This window comes from Sapajus apella, unplaced genomic scaffold (genome assembly GCF_009761245.1).
Source record: "Sapajus apella isolate SASKATOON/1434 unplaced genomic scaffold, GSC_monkey_1.0 scaffold157, whole genome shotgun sequence".
NCBI classification, from domain to species: Eukaryota; Metazoa; Chordata; class Mammalia; order Primates; family Cebidae; genus Sapajus; species Sapajus apella.
The window spans coordinates 313,768-324,660 of record NW_022437097.1 but is presented as its reverse complement, the minus strand read 5'-3'; the positions used below and the strand labels follow the sequence as shown (position 1 = coordinate 324,660).

The 10,893-nt window shown below is 38.9% G+C and overlaps 1 pseudogene; it reads right to left on the bottom strand.

Annotated features, from left to right (window-relative positions):
- Positions 1-9,458: 9,458 nt before the first annotated feature.
- LOC116541847 lies at positions 9,459-10,693 on the bottom strand (annotated as a pseudogene).
- Positions 10,694-10,893: the final 200 nt, after the last annotated feature.

Here is a 10,893-nt window from a genome sequence, read left to right as displayed (position 1 = left end):
TCACTAGAAAATTAAAGAAGTTCTGAAAAGAAACTAATATGATACTTGGGAGCATGTCTGTTTCCATCTCCTCTAAGTCACAGAAAGAGAAAACGGCCTCATTTACCAAAGTGTGAATTGGAAGCCTCTGAAAAACGTGACTGGATAGGACGAAGCACTTGTGTGACACTTTAATAATGGGTATTGGCTAGCTCCTCATTGTTTTCCACTGCAGTGAAGTATGGCATCTGGCAAGATGTCAGTGTAGCATTTACCTATGCAGTGTCACTGCTGCAGAATTTTAAGGACTGGAGATAAGGAAGTGCTACTTGAAAGCTAGCAAATACACCACACATTCAAAGACAAAAAAAGTTGACTTTTGCTGAGTACCTGCTTTGTGCTAGGCACTGGTTTCCACATTGTACTGCACAAGAGAATCATCTTGGATCTTTAACAAATCTTGATGCCTTGTTCCCATGCCTGATATTTTGACTTCATGGATATGGAATGCAATCTGGATACTGTGTTTCTAAAAGCTTCCCATGTCATTCGAATGGGCAGCAGTTTGGGAATCACCCTGCCAGACCATTCTATTTCTATCCATTATCTCACTTAATCCACAGTGGAGCCTGTTGTTACAGATGAGGTCATAGAGACTAGATGGCCCCAGAAAACTTGCCTAATTTTGAGTAGTGAAATAGACTATAAAATCTGATCCTGCAGCTGTATAACTCCAAAGCCTGGGTTCTTTTCGTTCTTCCACACTGGTAGAATTCACGGACTGTAAGGGAAGAAAGGTTTTCTGTTTAATTTTTTGTGACTGGTAGCTAGTAGAGATTTCTAAATCATTTAGTAGAGGAAAAAAAAAACCATATACATATGGGCTATTTTATTAAGGATTGGGTTTTGGTTAAGATCAGACAACGAAACCTATTATAAATTTCCAAAGATATGTAAGTCAGACCACACTACACCATGTTTCTGGGAGCCCAGCATGCAGAAACAAACATCAAAGTTCTCTTGTAATCTCATGGAAATATTTCATGTTAAAGTTGTATTAAATTCAAAAGGTTATAGTAGAAAAAGAGAAGTATATACTTCATTAATTCTCAAGTTCTATATTTGCCAGAAACTTACCTCGCTTTCATTTAAAACATCTCTTATTACTTGATTTCACAACACTTATAAAACATACTATGACATCCTCAGTAGGGATTCAAAATCAGTTACCAAAAAAACAAGTAAAATGAATTTAAAAAACCAAACAAAAAAATGTTTGAGCTCGGAAAACAAGAAACTCAGATGGAAAATACAACTTAAAATAAAATCCTATGTAAAATTTAACAGAAATAAGAAGATACCTTTGACACTATATGGAGGAAAAACAAAAGAGGGAGGAAAAGAGCTTTTCAGACCAAAATAAAGAAAAGAAGAAAATGCAGTGATAGTCCTGGTAGAATGCCAGAGTAATCCCCTCAGATGCCGTGATCCTCAGGGGGCATACTATTCTCAGGCATCTGAAATTGAGAAAGGAGGGTTTTATTTCCCACTCCTGTTGTAGGACTAGATTCTCTACTACCTATATTTAGACATATGCTACTCATGTCCAATAATATTGAATGTATAGATTTATATCTTGCTTTTTCCGTGTATATGTCATGTCCATTTTTGACAAATGTTCATATTTATTACAGTTAATAACAACAGAAGTTTATTGCCTCGTGTTGGGTGGTAAAGTTTCCTTAACTATTTTCCTACTCTTGAATATTTATGCTATTTCCACTTTTTGATGTAACACGGAACGTGTTGTAAACATAATTAAAAAAAAACTTGTCAGGATAAATTTCTGGTAGTCAGATAGTGATTAAAGGAGGATGACATTTTTATAAATTGTATAGCATTTGTATGTTACTTTCTGAATGCATCCATTAGGTTACAAGGTCACAAGTAGCACATGGTGCATCTTATTCTCCACAAGACTGTGTTATAAGTAAAATTTCGATGCCACAAAAGAAATAAATCCTCTCAGCAAGGCAGTTTACTTCTATAGAAGGGTAGAGCTCACAGATGGAGCAATGGTGGCCTCATGCTTGATAAATCCTCTCAGCAAGGTAGTTTACTTCTATAGAAGGGTAGAGCTTACAGATGGAGCAATGGTGGCCTCATGCTTGGACAAGGAGAAGGGATACTTATGCCTGACAGGGGTCGTCCCTACTGTTGTGTCATTCCCCTGTTGGCTAGAGTTAGACCGCACAAGCTAGACTAACCTGAATTGGCTTTTTTAAAGAGAGCAAGGGTCTGAGCTGGAGTGGCAGGGTGGGTGTTTTGGCAAAGGACCGTTATGGGAGGGTTAGAGCAGGTAGCCAGAGGTGACCTAGGGCAAAGAAGGTGACCAGAGCAGGTGACTGGAGCTGGTGGCCAGGATGAGTCAGGATGGAGCTGGAGGCCGAACGAACAGATGTGAAGTGCTGATTAGAACTGGTTGAGAAGGTTGTTTACTGGAATTACAAGGAAGTTAAACTTAAAAATAGAGAATTAAAGAATAAGAAAGCTGAACATACTGGGATACTGATTCTTTGAAGAGAAACTTGGGGTTCACTATATCAACTGCCAGGAAAGGTTTACCTTTTCACAGTGATTTTATGAGTAATTAGACATAAAATGGTGCTTTGGACTACTGTAACTTTCATTTCTATGGTTATTGGAAAAATTTTTTCTCACTTTTTTAAAACTATTTACATTATCTCATATGTGATCTTGTCAATAAAGTTTTTTCCTTTTTTTTAATTTCTCTTAAATTTCCTCCTACTTTCTGAAATAATTTATTTACTCAATATAGAGAGTAGTCCTCGAAATGGTAGTATTCATTGTAATATTTCCCAGCTTCATTTTGTTCCTCATATAGCTCTAGTCTTCTTCTGCAGATATTTTCATTTTTATGCATTTAATTTTTTAAAGAATATCTTCTGTTGCTTATCATCTGTGAAAGTTTTTACTTCTTCATTTCTACTTGGACCTAATGACACTCTTATTATCTGTAGGCTTTTCTCTCCATTAGGTTAGCACAGCCTTTTATAACCTTATTAGACCTCACAAAAGCATAGTTTAACACACTTCAACGCAGCACCTCAGATCTATTTGGCCTCTTTTCTTCCACACAGGCATATCATGTTCATTTATGCCTTGGGGCATTTGGTCCATCTCAGATGCCTGCCCATTCTTATTTCCTCTACCCATTCAAAGTCTACCTGTCAGTGGGACAGATGCCTTCATTATACTCTTCTCCTTGATTTACTTAGTCACATGAACCCCTGTAACCTGCAGAGTCAATATTTAGAATTTAGCAATTACCCATAATTATGTAGTCTCTTGTACGTATTTCAAATGTGTTAGCCTTGTTTTCTTAGACAGACTGTGAGAATTAAGACCTATATTTCAGTCGTCTTTATAGCAGCTCTGATGACTGTGGAAATATATTTTTGAGTACACTACATGCTCACTGCATATTTAATAGGTTAAGAATTAAATAAAGAACTGAATTTTTTCTCCGCAACTCAGTGGGCCAGGACAGTTGAATTCCAAGTGTCTCCAAGTCCTCATCACCCACCTTTGAGTGACATGACTCACTCAAATTCAGGTGATGAGAAACAAGAAAACTGGAACTCATACTTTCAGAGATTTTTCTGCCTCAGATGTAAAGTCTCCTGGCTACTGGAGTCTAGAAGATTCTGAACTGATTCTGCCAGGACTCTAACTTGAAACCCCATTATATTCAGTTTTCCTCACTGTTCTCTTCACTCACTCCACTCTAGGTGGTACCAGTATTGAGAACTAATTCCCCTCTAAACTCTAAACCCTAAACTGTGTCCTCTTTTCATCTCATGTATCCTGCCAGTCCCTCCCTTTCAAGTTTCCCCCTCAACGATTCAATTTATTCTCTTCGATTCTGATCGTGTTCATCAGCACTCTCCACGTGCTTAACACTCAAACTTTCAAAGCACCCTTAACACTCAAACTTTCAAACTGGATCAAAACAACCATGACTACAGCCTATCCCTGGGCTGTAGTGTGTTGCCACAAGAATTCACCCACTGAGTGACGTCAGTGCTCACAATTTACAGCCACAGAGCAGCTCTGCAGAACTTCCAGCATCCTCTTCCATTTCTCCCATGGCTCCACCAAATCTTCACCAGCCCTCAGAAGACCTTTCCTTGCATTCACAAAGAAAATTTGGTTATCAGCCAGAAAGTCTTTCCATTGTCATGCTCTAAAACAAACAACCAGCCACGTGAAGACATTACCCATATTTGCACGTGATCATGCACATGTTCCTACCTTCTAATCTGAGAAGCCTTAGAGGGAAAAGCCTTTATGCTCAAAGTCAGTCCATGCTCACACTGTTTCTCAGTCATATTCGAGATGCTGTCTAATTATTAATATCGGTCTTCCCCTTTCATAGATTTTCAATCTTTTTAATTTATAATCATGATAAAAATTTTTTCCTGTGAAGAGAAAAAACCACCTCTAGTGTTTAGACCTTGCCTTCTATCCACCACTCTCTTCCTCAGCCATGGACATTTCCTCTTCAAGGCCAAATTCTCCAACGAAATGTGTTCCATCACTTCCTTGTCAGGCCTCCACCCACTTCCTTTTGACTATGCACTCTTATTGAAGGGCATCAATTCCCCAGTAGTCAGATCTGAGCTCATCTAACTCTGCAGCCTTTCATCTTGTAACACTGTCTTTCCTTGGCTTCCATGATACTGTTTTTCCACACCCTCTTCTAAGGTCTCTGAATGTGCCTCCTTGGTCTCCATTGCTAAGCATTCCTCCTGCCTGCTTCTTGAATGCTGGTGTCTCTCGTGTTCCATCCTTGACCTTATTTTTCCCAGTGCATTCCTCTGGGTAATCTAAACAAGTGCTTGTCAATTTTAATGTATATATAAATTGCCTGGGAATCTTCTTAAAATGCAGATTCTTATTTAATAGTTCTGGGATGAAGGATGAAATTGTGCATTTCAAACAAGCTTTCAAATGATGTCTATGCTGCTGGGCCACGCACCACACTTTGATAGTGAGAATCTAAGGTACTCATTAGTCTCAGTTGGTGATAATCCCTAATCTCTGGCCAGCTCTATCTCTGAGCAAATGCCATACAAATGGTTAAGCACCAAAGACAAACATCTCAAAAACAAATATGCAAAACAGAACTAATTTTCTCTGTTTCCTCAATCAGATAATTTGCAGACATCCCCCCACCTTTTTTTTTTTTTTTTTTTTTTTAAGCAGAGTCTTGCCCTGTTACCCAGGCTAGAGTGCAATGGCACAGTTTCAGCTCACTGCAAACTGCGCCTCCTGGGTTCAAGCGATTCTCCTGCCTTAGCCTCCCAAGTAGCTGGGATTACAGGCAAGCACCACCACGCCTGGCTAATTTTTTTTTTAAAATCTGTTGTAGAGACAAGGTTTCACCATGTTGGCCAGGCTGGTTTCGAACTCCTGACCTAGTGATCTGCCCAACTTGGCCTCCCAAAGTGCTGGGATTACAGACAGCCCTGTTTTAATAAATGGCATTATGTCCCTTCAGTTATGTAAGTCAGACCTGGATTACCCTAGGCCTTTTTCACTATCCCTCCTGCCATCCATCCCCTACCTCAATATTCAGTTAATAAGAAAGTACTGCTTATTCTACCTTCATAACATCTCTTAAACCCATGGACTCCTATTTATCCCAGGCTACTGCCTTAATTTACAACATCAATACCAATTTTATGAATCCCTTACAATAATTTGCAAACTTGTTTTCTGGCCTTTACCATTGCTGCACTCCAGACTCTCTACATTAGGAATATGCTTTTTAAAAATGAAAGTGTAACAAAGTCACTGTTTCAGGAGAATGTATCCAGCAAGTGATCAAGAAAGGCATCAGGCAAGAGGCACTGGCGTTTGAGTAGGTCATTTTTGGACAAATGAACCAGGACAGGCAGAGGGAGTGTAATGGCTTCCATTTCATCCCTGTGGCTCCACAGGATAAACGCCAAAACCCTTAACACAGACCACAAAGCCCTTGAAATCTTCAGTCAACTCCTCTGTAAAGTGTCTTCTTACTGACTCTGTCCATTATTATTCACTCTATCTGCCATACTTCTCCAGCCAATCAGCCTTTTAACATTCGTTGCTATAAAAACCATTAAAGAGGAAATTAGTACAGAGAAAAGCAACAGGTTAGCACAAATCAGGGGGTTGGGGAGGAAGTCGAGGGCTCGTTTTTCTATCCCCAATTAGAATCAGCACATGTAAGAACACCTGTGGAGAGAAACTCCAGATTGCAGCCCTTCATTAAAAACCCTTCATTTTACATATGGTAATCTGAGATCTGTAAATGACTCATAACTTACAAGATTCTAAATCTAGTGAGTCCCACATAGAACTTTTCACCTCCAGTCCAGTGCTCAGGTGTTTCTGTTCTCCTGCCCATCATCCATACAGAGGAAGTACGTTCATGCGGGGATGTTCTTCTCCAGGGGAGACTTGCCTAAGCATTTGTGCTGTGGAGATTCTTTCACGCATCGAGAAACAGTTTACTGACAGTATAATGCAAATTTTATTTCAGTGTAGAAAATAATTTCTAGACCGTCATGTCACATTATTTTGGCAGGGGTTATTGTTGCAGAGTTCATCATTCTCTGAAAGTCATTGGTTCTTGGTTCTGTTTTAAAAGAAGAGAGCTCATTGAATTTAAATATGTAACCAAAAGTAATGTGACACGAGGGTCTAGAAATTATTTTCTACACAGAAATAAAATTTGCATTATACTGGCAATAAACGATTTCTGGAAATTAGTAATAAATATCCAGAACAGGCTACTTTTCTGGAAACTGTTAATAGAATATGCATAACTAGACATTGATTAACATGGGGTTATAATTACAAAAATCTTAAGCATTATTTCAAAGGTCTTTATCTTGCCTTCTCTCGGATAGACATTAAGAGGTAGACAGGATTCAAAAAACCTAGTTTACAGAAAGGGGAAGACCTCAGAACTACATGAAGAGATTTGACAAAGGTGTAGTGACATGTATCCACCGTTATAGTATTACACAGAATAGCTCCAGTGCCCTAAAAATCCTCTGTGTTGTCTATTAATCTCTCCCTCCTCCCTAACAAGTGGCAACTGCTGATGTTTTTACTGTCTCCAAAGTTTTGCCTTTTCCAGAATGTCATACACCTATGTCTGTCTCATACCCTTCCACCTTCTAGCTTAGAGCAAGACTCTCTCCTTTCAGCCAACCTGAGTTGGCTTTTAATATGCTAGCGGTGATTGGGAATTTGGTGTACCCTTTTCTCCCTCAACAAAGCTCATCTTCCAACTCTATTAATTGTTGTGAGCTCAAAAATCCTGTTGTGGGGCCAGGTGCGGTAGCTCATGCCTGTAATCCCAGCACTTTGGGAGGCTGAGGCAGGAGGATCACAAGGTCAAGAGATCGAGGCCATCCTGGCCAAAATGGTGAAACCTCATCTCTACTAAAAATACAAAAATTAGATGGGTGTGGTGGTGTGCACCTGTAGTCCCAGATACACAGAAGGATAGCTTGAACCCAGGAGGCGGAGGTTGCAGTGAGCCGAGATTGCACCAGTGTACTCCAGCCTGGCGACAGAGCAAGACTCTGTCAAAAAAAAAAAAAATCTTATTGTGAAGGTTAAAAGCTAAACATTAACTCTTTTTAAAAAAACTTTTCTGCCACTTTATTAACTGAGGTTAAATGGCAAGATAGATATATCACCCATTTCACATGTATGTTGCAACATCAGAGATGCCGATTTTCATTTAAAAAGTCAGAACTAAATTCCTTCTAAAACACGCGCACAAAATCAGTACACTTGATACCTTGGAAAATGATGAAATGTTATCATGAATGCTGGTCTATTTGTCATGAACCAACTAAAAATTATCTTTAATGTAAACTATAATTTACTCATGTGATTGCTCCTCGTCTTATCTATATCTACTCAAAGTGAGTGATTTCTCATGTTTAACAAATTATTCTTTAGGCCATAAAAAAGTACTTTCATTAAAAAAGAAAAATACAAAACAATTATCACAGCAAACTTTCTAGTATTTTTAATTTGAAATTATATACTTTGGAAATATTATGTACTTTGGATTTTCATGCTGTGCCAAGCTTGAGCAAGATAGCAAATGCGTAAATTGAGCTCTCGAATCACAACCTCAATATATGGATTTGCATTCATTAAAATACTTCACATCAGCAAATATGATTTTCAACATTTGTGTTTTGGAGGTAATTAAGCAACTGTACAAAAATAAGTGCACTTTTCCCTCCGTTCCCCAGTGGCTAAAAAATTTCCACACTTTAAATACAATAAAAATACTAATTTTTAAAAGCAATAGCCCTTAACTCTTTGCTGGTATCTGTGTTCCTGCCCTTCTTTACTTCATTATTAGCTCTGCCAGTTTTTTCTTGCATGTGATGATAAAAAGGGAATGTGGATGGGTCATGATTTTCATGCGCATTCTGTTTCCAAATTTTCTTCTCCAAAATGCCAACCAAATAAAGAAACAAACAAAATGACTCAACAGTGCAACAAAACACAAATGGCTTTCAAATAGTTTGACAAGTGATGCATTCACCTGTGGTTTTAGTCAGTGGAAATGCTGCTTTGTTGTAATAGAAGAAAAGCAACAAATTCTAACAAGAAAACCGAAAGGTATACAGTCTTAACAAAGTCTTTTATTAGCTTCCTCCTCTTATCTCTTTTTTTCCCCCATATTATCTGTTTAGTATTTACAGCAATAAGCTGCCAAACATACAGCAAAAAGGATTGGCTTAAAGGCAATTGATGTTTGTAAATAAATCCACAATAGGATCCAAGCTGAAGAGGTGATACATGGTCAGTCCAGTCAGACAACTCTGAGCATGTGCATGTGCAGGTGAAGTCCAGGCTCCGTTAAATTTTTTAACAAGTCAGTGTATTTTTATTCTTTTTATGTTTAAGTTTTTTTCAAAGCTTTCTTTTGTTCCTTGTTGTGCCGACCACAAACAAGTTTTAAACGAGCGTCAAGAGTCTGGTAAAAATGGAAAAAACAAAAAAGCTGTAGGGACATTGAACTGCACAATGTAAGTACTGAGCATGTACAAATTTTTAAATCAGAAGAAGAACATCATCCTTCATTACAACCTGGTGCCTTGACACATATGACCACAGACTAAGAAGACGGCTCTGAGAATGTGCTGGTTTAAAAGGAGAAAAGCTCAGATGTTCAAGCATATTGAAGCAGCTCCAGAGTGTTAGCTGCAGGCTTCTAAAGGTGATCACTGGTTATTTCGCATATTCACCACTTTTCTGGGCAAAAGCAATTCTACTTCCTCTGAAAACTTGTCTCCAAGATACTTCTCTGTCCTCAGCCAGAAGAGATACAGATTGGAACCTGCATCAACCTGATTCAACCAAGTGCTCCCTCAATCAGAGGGGCAGGATGGTCTATCATCTGCTGACTGATCAGGATTCCATCTCTGAATAAAGAGGCAGAGGCAGGAACCGAAACTCTTGGATATATGCAAACAGTGGGCCTTGGAGCACTTTCCTGAGGTCATCGCAGGCACTCATGGTACAAGATTGTTCTGCCTTTGTTCCTCTGTTACCCCTTCTGCATAACTGTGTGGTGCTTTGGGTCTTTCGGGAAGGGATAAACCAAGCCAGTTTGTATTCACGTTATGCTGCCTGCTTATATTTCAGGCTCTGCTACCCAATGGATGTAGAGGAATGGTGCCGATGGCAAGTGGCAAATTAATAAATAAATTCATAGCTCCAGGAATATCTGCATATTCCATTAGTGAATATTCCACAGATTATACCACAGTGGAGAACAGAGGGAGAAACTGGTGGAATTTTCAGCAACTTGCCATTCCACATCTCTCTTTCCAAATGACAAGGATTCCTTATGCAAGTTAGCCATGCAACTGTTTTACTTCCTTCATTTCCCCTTTGGCATGGAAGGCTTGTGTTTGGTAATGTCTGACTCTGGCACCAGCATTTGGGAAGAGCAGTTCTCAGTCTTAGCAAATATCTGAGTTGATTCACCCGTGTTATAGCCCTTCCTTTCAGTTTTGGCACTTGAGGATATTGAGCCTGAGGCAGAAAACCAGCAACCGAGTGTCTTTTCTTCTGTGCCTGCTTGGGGTGGCAGTGATGAAGGAGTGTTCATATTTATATATTCAAAGACTGTAAATTCCTTCTTGGATGTTACTGTTAGTAGCCAAGGCCTGTGAGATTCAGCTTTCACACAACAGTGCACACACCATGACTGCCTTTAAATGAAGTAGCAAGTGGTGTCTGTGGACGCTTACAGCTGAATGCATATTCATGCCTTCCTGAATGAATAGCCTTGAAGCCTTCTTTGGAATTATTATTGTCTCTTTCATGCCCAATTAAGATATCTTTATGGTTGAAATATTCTACTTCTGCAATGTAATTCTGTGTACACGCAGTATTGGTGCCAGTGTTTCTAGATTCAGCCAAGCATACTTCTAAACATCCTCTTGCATGAATTTTAAGAGATTTTACTCTGATTTTGCCAGTAACTTCTAAATTCATCCTTCTTGAGATGATATCCCCACTAGAATACACAGGGACATTGCTGTCATTAAAACAGTCAAAAGCTTATTGTCAAACTTTTCACCTTTCCCATCACCATGTTTCTAACAAAGTCTACAAACGTAAGGCAAAAAAGAAGGCATATAAAAGGTGATCTTCATTTAACACTGATATCTTTGTCATGCAAAATGCTTGTAGGTTGAGTCAATGATTCTTTACAAGTAGTTCATTGGTCTCAGTCTGTCCTCCAGACTGGAGTGTAGTGGCATCATCCTGGACTCTAGAGATCTTCCTGGCCTT